Below are 18,017 nucleotides of genomic sequence, written 5' to 3' on the forward strand. Positions count from 1 at the left end.
TCACTCCCCTACTGACCTCTGGTTCTCCCCCTCCCCCGATCTCCCCACTATTTTCTGTAGAACCTCGCCAACATTGATCCTATAATGACCCCTTACTAACTTGTAGGTCTCTATCATATCTCCCCTCCTCCTTCTGTCCGCCAGACTCTGCAAATTGCATCTTCTCAATCTTTCCTCATATTCGACATTCCAGAGGTTAGACACTACCTTAGTCAGTCGCCTCTGTAAACCAGGTGACCAAATCTGGGCACAATAGTCCATGTGTGGCCTAATCAAAGCCTTATACAATGGAACAAGAATCTTCCTACTTCTACAAGTCAGTGTCCTCCACATCATTCCCAGAAGCCTTTGTGTTGTCTTCACAATTTTGGCAATGTGTCCCCTAAATTTCAGATCTTTTTCCACTATCACCCTCAGACCTCTTATTTCCTCCACCTCTGACAATGTATCCTCACCAAGCATAAATTCTGCATCCCATCTTTGTTTCCCAAATGTTAAAACCTTACATTTTGCAACACTGAACTCACATCCCCATTCCCGTATCCAATCACTCAATTTATTCAAGTCTTCTTGTAAGGCCTCACCATCTTCATGGTTCGTCCCAGCTTTGCATCATCTGCAAACAACTGAATATCTCCATCCAAATCTTCACCAATATCATTAATATACAAGTTAAACAGTAATTAACTGGCTTATATTTTGTTTGATTTCAAATCAGCATCTTCAGAGCAAAATAGCATGCTACAGTTTACACACAACAATGAGCAGGTGAAACAATTCAAATTCAGTTAGGACTTTACAACTTATGTTCATTATAAATTTTTTCACTTACTCATTGTCCCATGTAAACTGTAACACATCATTTTGCTCTGAAGATACTGGTTTGAAATCCAGCAAAATATAAGCCAGTTTAATAAACATCCTTTTTATAATTTATTCTGTTCGGTGTTGTAATACCATTAAAATTCAAATAAATTATGATTAACATTAATTTGTTTAACAGAAAACAAAACACTGAGTTAAAAGGACAGAAAAGCTACTTTTTTTCATCCAGGGTATGGCAAAGAAATTAGAGGATTTTGGAATAGAAATAACTCAGATAAAGATGATGTATAAAGCCCATATAAGGATTCCCCTTGTTATGATGAGAATCGAACCCACGTCTTTTCCACTCGAAGGGCGCCATGTTCCGCTATGCTTCCAGTTGCGCTATACCTGTACACTAGTGAATAAATCGTTACAAAATTTTCATTTTCATGCTAATTAATTTAACTGATAAGTTAATTTTATGCAGTTATGATTTAATACTGCATCTTTACGTTTGTTTATTTTTCTCTCAACTGCAAATGGCATCGTGAACGGTCTGTAAGCTTTTGTGTATATGCAAGCAAGTTTTGATAAATTTTAACTTTTTATAATAAATTTGTGTAAATTTTATGGTAGGTAGTAAATAATAAAATAGACTAGTATCTACATATCTTTTATGCATTCATAACATACCTAACTTTTTCTTAATTTTTTTCAATATTCTAGGCTAGGCAGTGTGAGTTTTTTCAAATTGTCGTGAATCTCCAAAAAAATTTTCCAATATATTTGTTCAAAAACATACACATATAAGTGATCCCATGCAGTTCAAACCTACATTCTTCAACTGTATAATAAAATATTCTATTTGGCTATTCTTTGATTAGTAATCTATTTTATTAGTGAAATAAAGTATATTAGAAAGCATTTTATATATCTTTACAAAATACTTTATAAAGATATACAAAAATGTCTCTATAATGGTTTCTAGCCTATGCTATTACACACCATCGTGATCTGAGATGCATCCTTCCCACAGTAAAATCTCTCATAACTGGCACCCAATTAACTAGCAATACCAAAACAATGGCACTTTCGAAGATCCAAATTTAAACCTGAAATTTAAGTCCATGAGATGAGAAAAATATGCAATGGGCTCGCATTCTGGCAACACTGTCATATCTGCAACTGAGTCGAGTGGGGCACGTGACTCCCGAACATATGCTTCACACAATACTCCCACCGGCTCATTGGCTAAGAGAGATCATGTGGGTTGTTTTGTATATTGTGCAGCCAGAACCCATGCCAACAAATTGCATTCATTTATTAAATACGCTCCTAGCCCATGTGGTGTTGCTACTACTACTCCTGTGAAACGTAAGAGAAATATTCTCACTCTCAAGTTAAAATGCATATTGCTGGAGATAATGGAGAGAGGTGTCAGCAGAATGAAATTAATGGAGGAATATAAAGTTGGAAGTTCAACTTTGTATGATATAAAGAAACAAGGTGGTCAACTCCAGAGATTCATGATGCAAACAGAATACAAAAGCTGCAGAAAATTGGAAACTGTATACCAATCCTGGTGTGAAGAATTAGACCAAGATCAATCCTGGTGTGAAGAATTAGTTTGCCCTGAAAAGATCAGAGGGAGCTTGCATTTCTGGACCAATGCTGCAAGAAAAAGTGAAGGAATTGCATTGAAAAGTGAAGATGCAAGGCGAGTGTGGATTTTCCATTGGGTGGCTTAACCGATTCAAAGAAAGGCATGGAATCCGTAAGTTAGGTGTGTCTGGTGAACAGAGGAGTGCCAATGAAGTGTCTGCAAATGAGTTTATCGAGGAGTTTCAGAAAATTGTGTATGAAAATAATATGACTGCGGAACAGATATATAATGCGGATGAGACTGGATTGTTATGGAAGTGTCTTCCCACGTTGACTTTGGCTTGTGCAATGGAAAGTCTCACCGAAGGGCTTTAAGCAGAACAAGGACCGCGTAACTGTGTTGGTATGTGCAAATGCTGCAGGTAAAATGCACAAAATAAAATTGTCAGTGGTAGGCAAGTACCGGAATCTACTGTGCTTTAAAAATGTGAAAAATCTGCCTATCCATTATCAGGCACAAAAGAACGCATGGATGGATTGTGATATATTCAAAGAATGGTTTCATAGTGTATTCGTGTCCAGTGTGAAGGAGCATTTAAGGGAAAAGGGTTTGCCACCAGACAGAAAAGTAATTCTTTTGTTGGACAATTGCCATGCCCATTCCCCAGCTGAAGACTTAAATGTGGAAAACATTTGTGTTATGTTTCTGTTGCCCAACGTAACAAGCCTTATCCAACCAGTGGACCAAGGAGTCATTGAGAATATAAAGATGAACTACTGCTCCCTTTTTATGCGTCAGTGTGTGAACTTTGAAGATAGTGTCCAAGAATTTCAGAAACAGTTCACATTGAAAGACACCATATTTACTTTGTCTCTTCCCTGGAAGAATGTAAAGAACATTGCTTTACATTGCTGTTGGCATAAATTGTGGTGAATGATCATGCTTGAAAATGACGAATCAAGTGATGAAGATTTTTGTGGTTTTAAAACACGTCCCATGTCCGACATCTTGGATTTAGTAACATTTGGAGAAGGTTACTGTTAGTGAAGAGAAGGTGTAGGCTTGGGTGGATGTAGACAATTCCATTCCCATAACTCTCTCTCTCTCTCTCGATGACGATGAAATAATCGAACATGTACTCGGAAAGGAGAAAGATGTGAGAAGGAGGATGAAGATGAGGACGATGGCACGCTGACCAAGAAAGTTACATGGAAGGAAGCTGACGAAGGATTGCAGACTTTCATAAGATTTGCTGAGCAATGTTCATCTATGTCAGCACATGATGTTATGAAATTTCATTGTATACACAGTGAATTTTTAAAGCTCTGGCGACAATCTTGTAAGCAGGCAGACAATCAAAGTTATGTTATGCTGTCACACTAAGATTTTCACAACAACTTTCATGTGATAATATGTACTATTATTTTTAAATGCTGCTTAAATTTGATTTTGTGAAATATAAAATTATGTGTATGCATTTTAAATTTTAAAAAATCCACACAATTTTTGATGTTATTTATTTAATTATGGCCGGCAGATAAAAAATACAACCAACAAACTTCACATGCTGCAATTTCTACAGATGGCATCACAAAACATGAACAGGTAAGTTCTCGAAATATATATTCAATTATCTGGCAAAATCTCGTATCCGGAATTGGCGAAGTCCCGTTGTTGCCAGTTAAGAGAGATTCTACTGTGTATGATATACTACTGGTGTTACTGCAGTTTCTGTTAGATGTTCTTCACTTTTGCTATGATCCTATACTGTTGTTTGCTTAGATAGTTACAAAGTCGGAGAGCTTGCACTTTGCTGAATATTCTATTCCTGGTGATATGTCCTAAAACATCTGTTCAGCACTGATGATGTGAACCATTGCTCCATCTTACTGCAACCATAAATGAAAGTGTGAAGTATTTGATGTTTCCACATTAAGTCCATCCATCTATTCATTGGACATCAACAGATGCCATATGATCACTAAGATGCACGGTCATGTGCCACACCAGTCCTCACCAGTTAGTACTGTTGGATGCTTTTCCCGAGGTTTCACCTTTCTGAAGATCACTCATTCCAAACACTCCATCCATCCATCTCATTGATGGTTGTCCCTTCCTCTTTTTCCAGGAACTTTACTTTTTATAACTGTTTGGGAAAAGTTCTCCTTCCATCCTTCTAGCATTCTGAAGTATTTCAACTTTCTTCTGTCAGTATCCTTAAGGAAGCTAAAGTCAGCAGTCAAAATATTAAAACCCTAGGTCTTCCTAAGCAGTCAAGCTAGTCTAATTATATATATATATATACAGGGTGTTCGGGATAAATTTGACAGTTTCGTAAGGAAAAAGAAAATCTTCTTTGTATCTATTAAATTTAATGAATTGACAAAAAAACATTACAGGCAGAGTTAATTACAATACTATCAACAAGATTTACTCAAAATAACCACCATTAGCATCGATCACAGCTTCAATTCTGCTTCGGAACCTCGAACAAGCTGATGCTACAGTCTCCCTGGGAAGGGCCGCAAAAACTGTTTTAATTTTATCCATTAACTGGGCTTTTGTATTACTGGAAGTGCGATTGGTGTCTTTTTCAACTGCGCCCCATACAAAATAATCCATGGGGTTAAGGTCTGGGGAGTTTGGAGGCCAAACATTTGGACTGGTGAAGTCGTAGAAATTTTCAGACAACCATTTTTGACTTTTCCCAGAGGTGTGGCAAGGGGCCGAATCCTGCTGCCATACATACGGCCTACCATTGGCTACCCTTGTTATCCAGGGCTTGACTACAGTTAGCAACTCCACGAACAAAGCCCGAATTCCAATGCCAGGGTTCTTCAACACCTGTTCCTGCAGATTTGCGAGGAATTCTGCTGTACGAACGCAATCAGATCGTCTGCTAGGGATCTTTCTTCTTGCTACATCCTCGTAGTCACCATTGCAAGTCTCTAGTTCATGCCTGATTGTTTTTACTGTATTCAGGGAGCATTGGGCAGCAGTCGTAATATCCTTATTTTGATGGCGGGCACGAATCATCATGATACAAGTTATTCTCTTCCATGATTCAGGTGGGTTCCAGCTATCCATCCTTTCTGACATCTTGTATATGAATGAAGAAGGGTCCAAACTTTTAAATGAAGAGAAGTGTGTGTTAATACATGTAACTTACGGAAAAATATAATTAATTATAAATATGTCAAATTTATCCCGAACACCCTGTATATATATATATATATTACCTGGTGTGGTAATATATATATAAATATTACCAGCTCTAGAAACCAAACATGGAACTTTTTCAGGACACTTCAGGCTTCCATTAAGCAGGGCAATGAAATCCATTGCCCACCTAAAAACAATCGCAAACACCCATACCCATAGCAGCAGGATTCAAACCCACAGTCGGTCGGATAGAGAGCAGATATGCTAACCACTTGACCAACCAGGCTAGCTAAATGAAAATGAAGGCAAAATGACCTATTAGAGATTTGGCCTTTCTTTTTATAACATCCACTATAAATGTGTACTTTGGAAAATAATTCTAGTATAGGAATTGAAACAGTGAGGTTTTGGTAGTTTAGTTATTTTTTCCATACTCCATTGTTTTAATTTTCTCTGTACATACAACAGACCAGTTAAAATTTCATTAGTGTCAGGGTCTGCATACTTCTTACTTCTTAATTTTCCTGTTTTTTAATAGGAAAATTTCATAATTTTACAGTTGTATCAGGATTTTTCAGTATTGGATAATTTTAGTTGGGAGATGAGTTTCATTGCCTACTTTATGATCAGTGTCACATGTTTTTGGGGGCCTGGATGGCTTTAAAAAATTCCCTGTTTGGTCTCTACATTAGGGGGTTTCCAGCTTATGTAAACATTTTAATAAATAAGCTTTGCACATGCAGAGTTGTCAGATATCTGTATTAAAATTCAGATATCTAAAAAATTAAAAAATATAAACATGAATTAACATTTAATAATAAGCTATTATTTTGTATAATTGTTAGTTGAATGTTTTTTCTCTCTCTCTCTCTCTTTTTTTTTGTTAGCTAAACATATGTCGCAAACAAGCCATTTTGAGGTGCTATTTTTATTTCAATTGCTGAATTCTTGCCTAGATATGAAATATGCATGTAATTGTAATTTTGTATGCACTATTCAGTGTCGAAGTGTTGGTACTGTTTGTATCAAGGCTATTTGTTATGTTGTCACTGACAAGAGAAGCAAAGGTTGTCATTGTATTATTGGAAGTAATCAAGCAAACTTATCTTAATGCATAAATGATTGTGAAATAAAGAATTGTTATAATTTCTGTTACTTTCATTACGAAATGATAATCAAATAAATTTTCCTGCACTATGGAGAGAACTTTACGTCATTTCAAGTACTGCACTGAAAGCAGTAATGGTGGCACAAAGTAGTGGACCATAGCACACTTGCATTTCTGACCATGTGCAGGCATGAAAAGAATATTATGGCATGTTGCTAACTGTTTCAAAAGTAGGAAAAGAACACATCAGGAGAAAAAATTGAGGAATTTCTGTATCTGCAATATATGAGAACTAAAGAGAAATTAGAAGATAAAAGTGGAAGACTGAGAGAGGATATCCTTATATAAAGAGATAAGTGTGAAGTTTATTGTAGTCATTAATCCATATAGGCTTTACAGTTAAAGCTGAAAGGAATTTTATTGCTCTCCAGTTCACATAGAAATGAGCCCAAGCCCAGTAAAGTTTACTTTATTGGGCTTGGGCTCACTAAGTAAAACCATAACAAAACCATATCAACTGTTATTGAAACAGTTGATATGGTTTTAGTTATTTCTTCAGAAGCTTTCATATAGAAGACAAAGTTGTTATGAAGTGATAAAACCGTTAAGATTTTTAGTAGTTATTTCTTTAGTGAAGTATGCTGATACAGTAGAAAGTATTGTTCAGAAGTGAACAAATTTATTCAATGTTTAAATAAGTTTAAGCAAATTTAGTAGTTTATTCAATGGAGTTTGCTGTTGCTTTCATATAGATAATGAATCAAGTCATTGAAGTGTCTTGAATGAAGGCAAGTATTCCATGATTTGAGATGCAAGAAGAGTTAGACTTATGTTGCTGCCATGTAGAGAATAGTTTTTGTGTTACTCTTTCTCCTTTGTGAATTCAAGAAGGAATAAAAGTTTTGTCCATAAAGGACAATAACTGTTAGTGTTTGATAATTGAAGAGAAGCTATGTAGCTACAGATTTTCATTGTTTAAAGTTGTAGGTTGGAGAATATATTGGTACTTGTGTAGTTAAGGTGCTGATTTTATAAGCCGTTTCTTAATTGGTTTAATGAGTTCATGGGTTAATTTAGAAGAGAAGATATTTATATAATATCCTGGATACGAATTTATTTGCAAGATTAATTATGAGTTCAGTATCAGGTTTCTTCTCTTTATTTTGCATTAAGATTTAAACCATTCAGAGTGGAGTGACTAATTTACTGAGGGTGTAATTGACAACAATATGTGGGGGAGGGGGCTAGAAAGTTCTGCTAAACACCTAAAAATGATAGAACAAAAATGATATTAAAGCAACCGATGTAACCACAAGAAAGAACATACAGGAATATAAGAACATAAGTTACCTTCATAACTTTACTACTAGTATTGTTCTTTCTTGTGGTTATGTCAGTTACTTTAATGTCATTTTTGTCTAGGTGTTTATCAGAACTTTCCAGACCCCACCTATCCACACACAGTACTAATACAGTAACACACATACAGTACTAATGTATTATACGTTTACAATCTTTTGTTAATGGGAATCATAAGAAAGAAATTAAATATATATATATATATATATATATATATATATATATATATATATATATTAATCCAAAGTATACTTTCCATTCACAAAAATTGGTAACCTAAAATGCATATAGCATTAGATTATGTCGGATTAGAACTCATAGCCTTGGTTTTTGGAAAGCAAAGATGTTATCCACCTGGCCATCCAGGTTGATATGTATTTTCTACTTAAGTATTGTTTTCAGAAGTTGTCTTATCGTTTGTTACTTATGAAGTAGCTTGATTGCAACCAGTGTTAAGGAACAGTTTCCCCACTATGATACCATTTTTGCAGATGTCCTCCATTTATTGTGATTCAAAATTGAAGATAGAATACTCTAAGAACATGAATACTCAAAAAGCAATATGATAACAAACTTGTACCTGGAAATTGCTGCTCATATACCTATAGACTATTTTGTATTTGGAGAGATCAGAGAGTTGAAAAACATAGCAATTGTAGATGCTAGGGCAGTTCGATGTGAAATCCTTTGCCTCCCTGAGTAGTCCAGTTGTGACAATACTTCACACATTCTTCTGTTTGCTTAACCATACAGTTGTTTAATCGCAATGCTTCAATCTTAAGCTCAGTATATAGTGGAGGGGGAAAAAAAGTTTTAGTAGGTGTAACTGTTCATTTTTCAGTTTTGATCACTTGATTTCTCAAATTGTTGATTATTAAAATATTGAACATCCTTCTTTTATGATTCTTATTTATGAATATTTTCTGTTAGAAGTTAAGTTTCAAGGATTACCTAATGGTCTTTTCCCTAATTTTATTTATTTTTTTAAAGTTTCCATTATAAATCAAAGTTTCCATTTCAAAACAAAGAGACAGTGTTGCAACACTGTCTCTTTGTTTTCCCAAAACAGTCAGCAGAGGATGCCTCCAGAATTTCTCAGGTGCATTTATTATGGTATTCGTTGTTTTGTAGATGTTCATAAATCTTATTGTTATTTTTATATTTACATTTTATTTCTAAGTATTATTGTGAGTATACAGTGTTGTCAATGAGTATACATTGTTGTCAATCCACTCTGTTGGAACTGCAACAGAGCTAAATGCAGCCAAGCACGTGCAAGACTAGTACTAAGAAAAATTAGAAGAGTGAGTAGTATCTAAATTTATATACGCTTGAATGGTAATTATTAAACAGCCACAAAGTAGTCAACAGAAATGGTGTGCAAAGCCTTCTTTTTTCATTATATAAAACACCAACTGTTGGCTGTAACTGCATATGTGTTATTTCTAGAGAAGTGGGTGGAGGGTAAAAAAGGATACATTAATAGTTTTCATGATATTGGTCTTTTTACTTACTAGGATCTACTAAATTTGGTACACAGCTTTCTGTTATTTTAACTTAAAAATGTGAGGTTGATTTGGATCATTACGGTTCTTTGGGCACCCATATTCATGGTTTTATGTTATGATAACATTGCCTTTCCATCCTGTTGTTAAATTGTGATTAATAACGTTCTTAAGATAATTTATTCCTTCATAATTTAACAAGCAATGACCCTATAAAAGAAATTGCTTGCAATAGTGTCTAAATTATATATGTGAACAAAATCAGGATATTTTAAGCAAAGAGAAAATAACTGTAAAAATGTATAAGAAAAGATTATTATCCCATTATATAAATAGGATACTTGAGCTAGTGGAATTGGCTGTGAATTTCTAGGAAAAGAACGTTTAAGAATGTATAATTGAAATAGTATAATATTCCTGAAATTTAGATAGACAAAGTATGGCTAAATGACTCACGTTTTGTTAGCGAGAATTAGGGCTTAATCCAAGGCCAAAGCACAGGATTAAAAGAAGTTGCTGCAAGCATATCGTGTGCACACAGCACACGATATGCTTGTGCGGTTCCAGAGTGGGAGGGGAATCTCTGTCCCGATTCCCGGCAGAAGAGAACGGAGAGCGCCATGTATCTATAGGAAAGGTTATATATCGCAAACCCGAGGAGAATATCATTATTCCGGAAGAGACAAGGTAAACTGCGGAAAAGCTCAGAGTCTATGTAGAATGCTTCACATCGGAGGAGTTACTTTATCCCAAGTATCTCCCTGAAAAAGGGGCATGACCTACTTGAACGAGTGGGCATATACATGATCGAGAAATCCCAAATACTTACCCTAGCAAGAAGAAATTATTTCGAGAATCCAGACACGAGTAAAGAAAGGAACAAGCGCGGGAACCCACTGTAAAACGGTATCGTGAAACTTTCTTGTTAATTAATGTGAATGAATGATATGTAATTCAAAATCTGAGGACTTAAACAGAGATAGAACAGGACTGTAGCATATTATAAACTGTGAAAGGAGATGAGTGTAAATTTAAGAGTTTTAAACTAAGGATGTGTGTCTATATGAAGCTAATGCATGTTAACTAGATTTTATTAGAGAGGAATTTGAAGAATTTATGTGTGATATAGTTTGGAGCAGCACAATTGTCAATCCTATATGGGTTACGTGACTTAACGATCACATTTGCTGATAATATTTGCACAATGTTTTGTATTGAATTGAATTTTACCAAGTTTCCATGCACTGTATAAATGTTAGTATGTTGAATAAACCTTTTGCTTCTAATTCAGTTGTCTATATCCACTATCCGATGCACCACTTGTTAAATATACAAACCTAGGCGGAATATTTAAGTAGTGAATTTATGGTCACAATTGCAAAGTTGTTAGTCATTGAGGTATATCTGAGTATCCTCTTCTTGTTTAAGATTTCCTGTTTTAAACTAATTGTCCTAAGTGACGCAGCGTTAACAAATAAATGTCTTAGGACCTTAAGAGAAGAAGAACCTCAGTAGCTGTGTTGCATTTGGATTTGGCTCAACTCCGAGGCAATTCCTTTGTACTTAGACAGCACCACGTGACACCATAGGGCAAACATAGCGTATAGAGCATAATTAACAAAGTAATTAATGAAAAGGGGACACAAAACTGTGGAATGCTCTAGCATGTTGAACTGATATTAATCTCCTCATGTAACCTTTCTCTTCAAATTCTCCTTCAATGGCTACAACAGCAATCTTGCCTATTTCATTGTTAAATCACAGCAGTTCTTTCAATGCATACAGTTCTGGCAAATTAAATAAGTTCACAACTTAACAATAATGAAAGGTAATAAGATTCTGTAACAGATGAGGATAACAGAGGACTCTCACTCTTCTAAACAAGGAAATGTTAATTCTGCCAAATACAGACACATTTCCCAAATAGCTATATGTCATATTGATATTGGATTAGTGGGTTATATTAAAAACATTATTCCCAGTCTAATATACACAAACTGGATAGGATTGGAAACATTGTGGTCAGTCCACTCTGTTGGAACTGCAACCAAGCACATGCAAGAGCTAAAGCAGCCAAGCACATGCAAGTCTAGTACTAAGAAAAATTAGATGAGTGAGTAGATGGCATTATTGGTAGAACCATTTTAAAAATTAAGGTATTAGGAAAGAACTCAGCATTATGAATATTCAAGAATGTGCAAACAGAGCTAATATAACATGGTAATATCATATCAAAATGGAAGAAGAAAAAAAGTAATAAAACTAGTGTTGGAGGCATAAATGTCAGGAACAACTGAGAAGAAGACCAAGATGTATATGAAACGATGCAGTCAGAAGTGATGATAGAGAAATACAGTCTTGTCAAATCAAGAGACCAGACAGGTAAATAGGCTACCTTTTTAGAAGAAAATTTTCGATGGTAAACTGCTAATGATATTGTAAGTTGCTGGCCTGGTTGACTGATGGTTAGCGTACCTGTTTCTAGTCAACAGGCTGCAGGTTTGAATCCTACCATTGACTTGGATGTGATTGTCTTTAGGTGGGAGATGAATTTCATCATCTGGTGTGAGACCACCTCCTCACTTATTGGAGGCCTGAAGTGGCATTAAAAAGTTTCATGTTTGGTCTCTAGATCAGAGTTTGAATAAATTAATAATACAAAATATATATATATATATATATATATAACTCTTGATACAACTATAGATTTCCAAATAACCTTTCATGTGTTGGAGCAACATTTAAAAAAAAAAGCGTTGCACTGTCATGTTATATGATATGTTCTGTGAGGATATATATTAGAAAATTGCAATGATAGTGGAAAATTTCCATTCTTTAATTCTAATAGTTGATTTATCAGTGTATTCAAAATATTGAATATTACAGCTCCAGTGATCTACTGCACACGAGATGGCAGATCAGAATGTCTTTCTAAATGAGGTACAGCATGATATGTCGTGCTGGCTGAGACATCACCCAATTAAAAAAAAGAAGCCCTTCCACACAAACACAAACAACTAAGAAAAATTGTGGGAGGGATGCTCGGGTGAAGGACAAGCTGGATTCAGGCTAAATAGAGGTTGTCAGAATCATATTTTCACTTTAAGACAAATGATTGAGAAATCTTGGGAATATTACAAGTATTTCTGTTTGTTTTGTTGATCTTGAAAAGGCATGTGACAAAGTGCCAAGAGGAAAGCTATTGAAAATGCTCCAGTTATATAATAAATTTAGTTGAATTGTTTATCCAAGTGTAAGCAAACAAAGTTTGCACCTGAAGTATCTTCAGAACTGAGGCAACTCATGGTAAAGGTGGACCAAGCTCTCATCACTCCTTGTCTTAGTATCTCCCATAATGCAAAGCACATCTCCTTGCAGACATGTATGATGCTAAGGGAAGGGCCACTGCCCAGACTGGTTTCAACCTTTATTGAGGTCTCGTCAGTGGAAGTCAGACCCAGAGGTGGTGATACCAAGGTGGAAGCAATGGAGAAGTCGTATTTACCTATACGAGTTGCCAAAAGGTGTCTCACTTTCTTATTAAATTACTCTGGATTTAGAGAAAGATGTTGGTAGTTTTTTTCCCACTTGGTTAAACTATAATAAATTTAGTTTAATCCTTTATCCAAGTGTAAGCAAACAAAGTTTGCACCTGAAGTATCTTCAGGACTGAGGCAACTTGTGGTAGTGGACCAAGCTCTCATCACTCCTTGTCTTGGAAAAAACTTCCAACATCTTTCTCTAAACCCAGAGTAATTTAATAATAAGGCAAGACATCTTTTGGCAACTCGTATAGGTAAATATGACTTCTCCATTGCTTTCACCACCTCTGGGTCTGGCTCCCACTGACGAGACCTCAATAAAGGTCGATACCAGTCTGGGCAGTGGCCCTTCCATAGACATATAATGCATAGCATTATACATGTCTGCAAGGAAATGTGCTTTGCACTATGGGAGATATTAAGACAAGGAGTGATGAGAGCTTGATCCACCTTTACCACAAGTTGCCTCAGTCCTGAAGATATTTCTGGCACAAACTTTGTTTGCTTACACTTGGATAAAGGATTAAACTAAATTTATTATAGTCCAACCAAGTGAGAAAAAACTTATAGCTGCAGTTATATGGTGTAAATGTGACATTATATCAAGCTATACATAGTCTCTATTTAAGCTGTAAGTCAACGGTGCACATTATAAAGGAAAGTGGCAAAATAAATTAAAGATGCCAAAAAATTATGTTCTTGGTTTAATCCTTTGTTCAGGTGTAATCAAACACAGTCTGCATGTGAAATAAATTTACTATATATATATATATATATATATATATATATATATATATATAGAGGCTAATGACTTCACATCACTTGCCTTAGTATCCCATAATGCAAAGCACATACCCTTACAGACATTTTTGACTGCAAATAAATTTAACTTCCATTAATGCCCCCATGTTCTCTCTTCATTTTCCATATAACAAAAAATTTCATTAGTTGATATCCTATAACACCCATTCAAAAGTTTATAGACCTCTGTCATATCACCCCTCTTCTCCTGTTAATCAGAGTCTGCAATCCTCATACTCGCAATCTGTCCTCATAATCTAAATCCCATAATCCAGATGTAATCTTTGTAACTCTTCTTCACATTCTTTTCACAGTTTCTTTATCCCCTTGGAACCTGGGAGACCAAATCTGTGCACAATAATCCAGGAGGGATCTTATCAAAGCTTTGATGATGACAAATGGTTGAGCAACCATGAGAATATAATTTGTATTTAAGCTGTTATAGATCTGGAAAAAATGACAAAGTACCAAGAGAAAAATGTTCATTCTGATATTTTCATTTGTTATGATAATAATCATAACAAATGTTGCGAAATTTTAAGGGTAAATGGAAATTATACTGATAAATATATATAGTCTGTGTTTAAGTTATAAATTAGAATTGAGGGAAGTATATGAGGGTATTTTGATGTAAAATCAGGTGTGACACAAGGGTACATTCTATCTCAACTTATTTATCACCTATATGGATAACACTATTACCTCAATTTTACTTTTCAATCTGAAAAGTAAAATCTATAGGACAGTAGTGAGGCCAGCTATGACGTATGCTATAGAAACTGTGGCCCTGAGGAAAAATAACATCAGCAGGATGGAAGTAGCAGAGATGAGAATGCTTAGGTGGATGTGCGGTGTGACCAGAAAGGATCGTCTGAGAAATGACTGTGCGAGGGGAACAGTGAAAGTTATGAACTTAGGAGCGAAGATACAGGAGGCAAGGTTGAGATGGTTTGGTCATGTGATGAGGAGGGAGGACGAATATGTGGGAAGAAGGGTCATGCAGATGGATGTGCAAGGAAGGAGGAAGTGTGGGCGGCCAAAGAAGAGATGAAGGGAGCTGGTAGAAGAGGACTTGAGGATGAAGAACTTGGATGCGTTGACAGTCCAAGACAGGAGGATGTGAAGGAGACTCATCATCAACAGTGACCCCACTTAAGTGGGAGAAGCTGCAGAAGAAGAAGAAGAAGAAGATATGGATAACACTATGAATAAAAGTAGTATTAAACCTGATATCAGAATTGGAGATGTCAGACTTAGCTCTCTGCTTTATGCAGATGATATTGTACTCATAAATCTATGCAAGTCTCGAAGATTCTTTAACTAAGTAGAATAATAATCATAACAAATGTTGCGAAATTTTGCATAAAAATTAGCAGTAAAGAGACCCAAACTATGAAAATAGCCAGGAACATGAAAGTAAAATATTTTGCTTTTTAGGCAGAATTTTTATTGAAGATGGCAAATAGATAATAGAATAAGCAAAACTGGCATGGTAGGTTGCCAGTGAAATAAATTTATATAGAATAAGAGAAAAATTGGAACTTTAACAGCATTATAAGGTAGTGGTCAAAGCAATTTTAACTTGTTGATCTGAGAGTTGAGTTAAAAATAGTTGATCAAACACTACAGATATGAGAGTTCTTAGAGGAATTAGGGAATGAACAGATGGCATCATTGGCAAAATCATATTAAAAATGAAGACTCTAGGAAGGAATTTGATCTTGTTATTATTCAAGAATATGTGAGCAGAACTAATCTTAGTCAGCATGTTCACTTAAACAAAATGGGAGAGGAAAGGTTAGCAAAACTGGTATTTGATGTCAGGATGTCAGAAAAAACTCATAGAAAGGCCTGCATCTAGGTGAGTTGATACAATGAGAACTGCCCTGGTAGACAGTAATGTAAGATCTAACAATATTGTCATGATGACTAATGATTGACTAATTTGGGTGCTGACCAGTGTTGAGCTATAAGGCTAAATTTTTCTAAATTTTTGTTAAATTTTTCTGAAATTTGTGAGTCCCTTGTTCGTATTGTTTACTTTTTTATTTAAAAAAAAAAAAAAACTTAATTTTTTAAAATATATTAAGCAACAAACTCATATGGTAACCTAACAAAGTGATTTTATTAAATAAAATATTATAGTTACTGTTACTACCATTTTACAAATAAGAATTCACTTTGATAATCACATAAATAAATAGGACTATAAAAATAAATAGGACTATAAAATAAATAGGTACTGTTGATTATCACTTGAAGTATAAAAACAAAAGAGAAATATAAGGTATTTCGATATTATTGTGTTTAGATAATATTTATTATTTATAGATTGTTTGTCATAAAAATTTCTATCGCAAACAAAACAAATTTATTTTGTTTATAAAAAATGTGGACTATTGCATGTCCGATTATAAAAGATTTTATTCTTATTATATTTTGATAGTTAAAAATGTTTTTCTTATGTAACAAATTAACACATATTTCATGTTTAGATCATGAAATATTTGTTTAAAAATGATGGCCTTTACAGGTTGATTGTCCCCTCATACTTTTTGATTGGCATTTGTACACAAGCTGTATTAATGAGTTTTTGTGTGAAATATGGCTTGTTTTTTTGTTCGACGATGTGAGCCCTTTGTTAAAATTTCCATAGCTCACCACTGGTGCTGACAAGTGGTACACTATGGGGCAAAATTGTTGACATGAAATTAGTAATAATGTGTACTATGCAGTATATTGTTAGGAATGTGATGGTGGTGGTGGTGGTGTCTGTTTACAAATGTTAAATGTATCAGAAATGGGGAGGACAGATATTATTGTTGCATTAATTGAGTTCATTTGTCCAAAACTTGGAATAATCATTCCAATTTTTGGGTATTATTCCCTTATAGGAATGGAAATTGGAAGGCTATATATATATTTTTTTTTGTGTGATAAGAAGTGCTGTTAATAATAGCAGAGCACTTATTTCTTGCACATGGTGGAAATGTAAGCGAGAAATAGTAGCAGTCCTGAGGCAATATGTTGAGGTGTGAAGTAGAAATTTACAGGTTGAAGTTTGAATTATTCTTTAATCAGTTTAAAATAGTAATCAGAATGTAGAGAGAGTGCAACAGAGAAATGTATTGACAAAAACTGTCTTAGCAAACAAGACAAGAATGATCATTATGAGGGTTTGAATTATAATAAAAAAATATGAATGAAAAAATGGCAATCTTCAGCATGCAAATTAGCATCTTAAAGTTTTGCAGGACAACTACTTTCAACAGTATTTAATGGAAAGCACAAGAGGATCGAGCATCTTGGATTTGATCATCTCATTAGAAAATTATGTGAGATTTTGAAAACTCTCTCTCTCTCCATTTGGTGAGAGCAACCGCATATTGGCCAGCCATATGAGGGTTTCTGTAAAGAAATGATATACTCAAGAGAATGAGGAATTAGGTGGAAAGGAGAGCACTAATGCCATTTAAGCATATTAATCAAGAACTCTAACAGTATTGATGTCAGTGTATTTTGAAAGTCAGAAGATTAAATAGATATAAAATGGACGAAATGAGAGATTAAGTATACATTCTGGAACAAGAAAGCATAACATAAAGAGAATAGTAGTAATCATTTGTATAAGAAGTATAAAGAGCAGGCTAGGAATGTGACTTGGTAAGTATAGCCCAAGTACAACATGATTGGCAATTGACTAATCAAGCTAAGGAAAATCTCAATTCTTTCAGAATATGTCAACTAGAAGAAAGAATGACTGTAGAAGGTTGATATTAGTTGATGAAAAGTGGTAGACTGATACCACTGCAGAGGATACATTAGAAGTATTTATTCTATTCTATTCCCTCAGCCATACGTCTTGGGGGAGGGGTAGCTATATGCTACCATACTAGGGAAATGATTATGACCAAGGTGGTTTCCCCATTGCCTTCCTTGCTGTACTATATCTTGTGACTGAAGCATGTGTTCAGGCTACAGACACAGGGCCAGTTTGCCTGCTTGCAGGATGGAAAACCCCGGATAAACTAGTGGGAAAAACCCTGCTGTCCACGCTCAAGACCTGCTAACTTGGCTATGGCTGAAGAAGATCCTTAAGCTCCTCACATCATTGATGGGAATCAAACCTA

At 35.0% G+C, this 18,017-nt stretch overlaps 1 protein-coding gene across 2 annotated transcripts in view; it reads left to right on the plus strand.

Moving 5' to 3' along the window:
• Window positions 1–18,017, plus strand: part of Crag (DENN domain-containing protein Crag) — a 718,705-nt gene that overhangs the window by 455,150 nt on the left and 245,538 nt on the right. The window lies entirely within an intron of this gene.

Source organism: Typopeltis vanoorti, chromosome 16 (assembly GCF_054136105.1).
Source record: "Typopeltis vanoorti isolate ZY-2024b chromosome 16, IOZ_Tvanoo_1.0, whole genome shotgun sequence".
In the NCBI taxonomy this organism is placed as follows: Eukaryota; Metazoa; Arthropoda; class Arachnida; order Uropygi; family Thelyphonidae; genus Typopeltis; species Typopeltis vanoorti.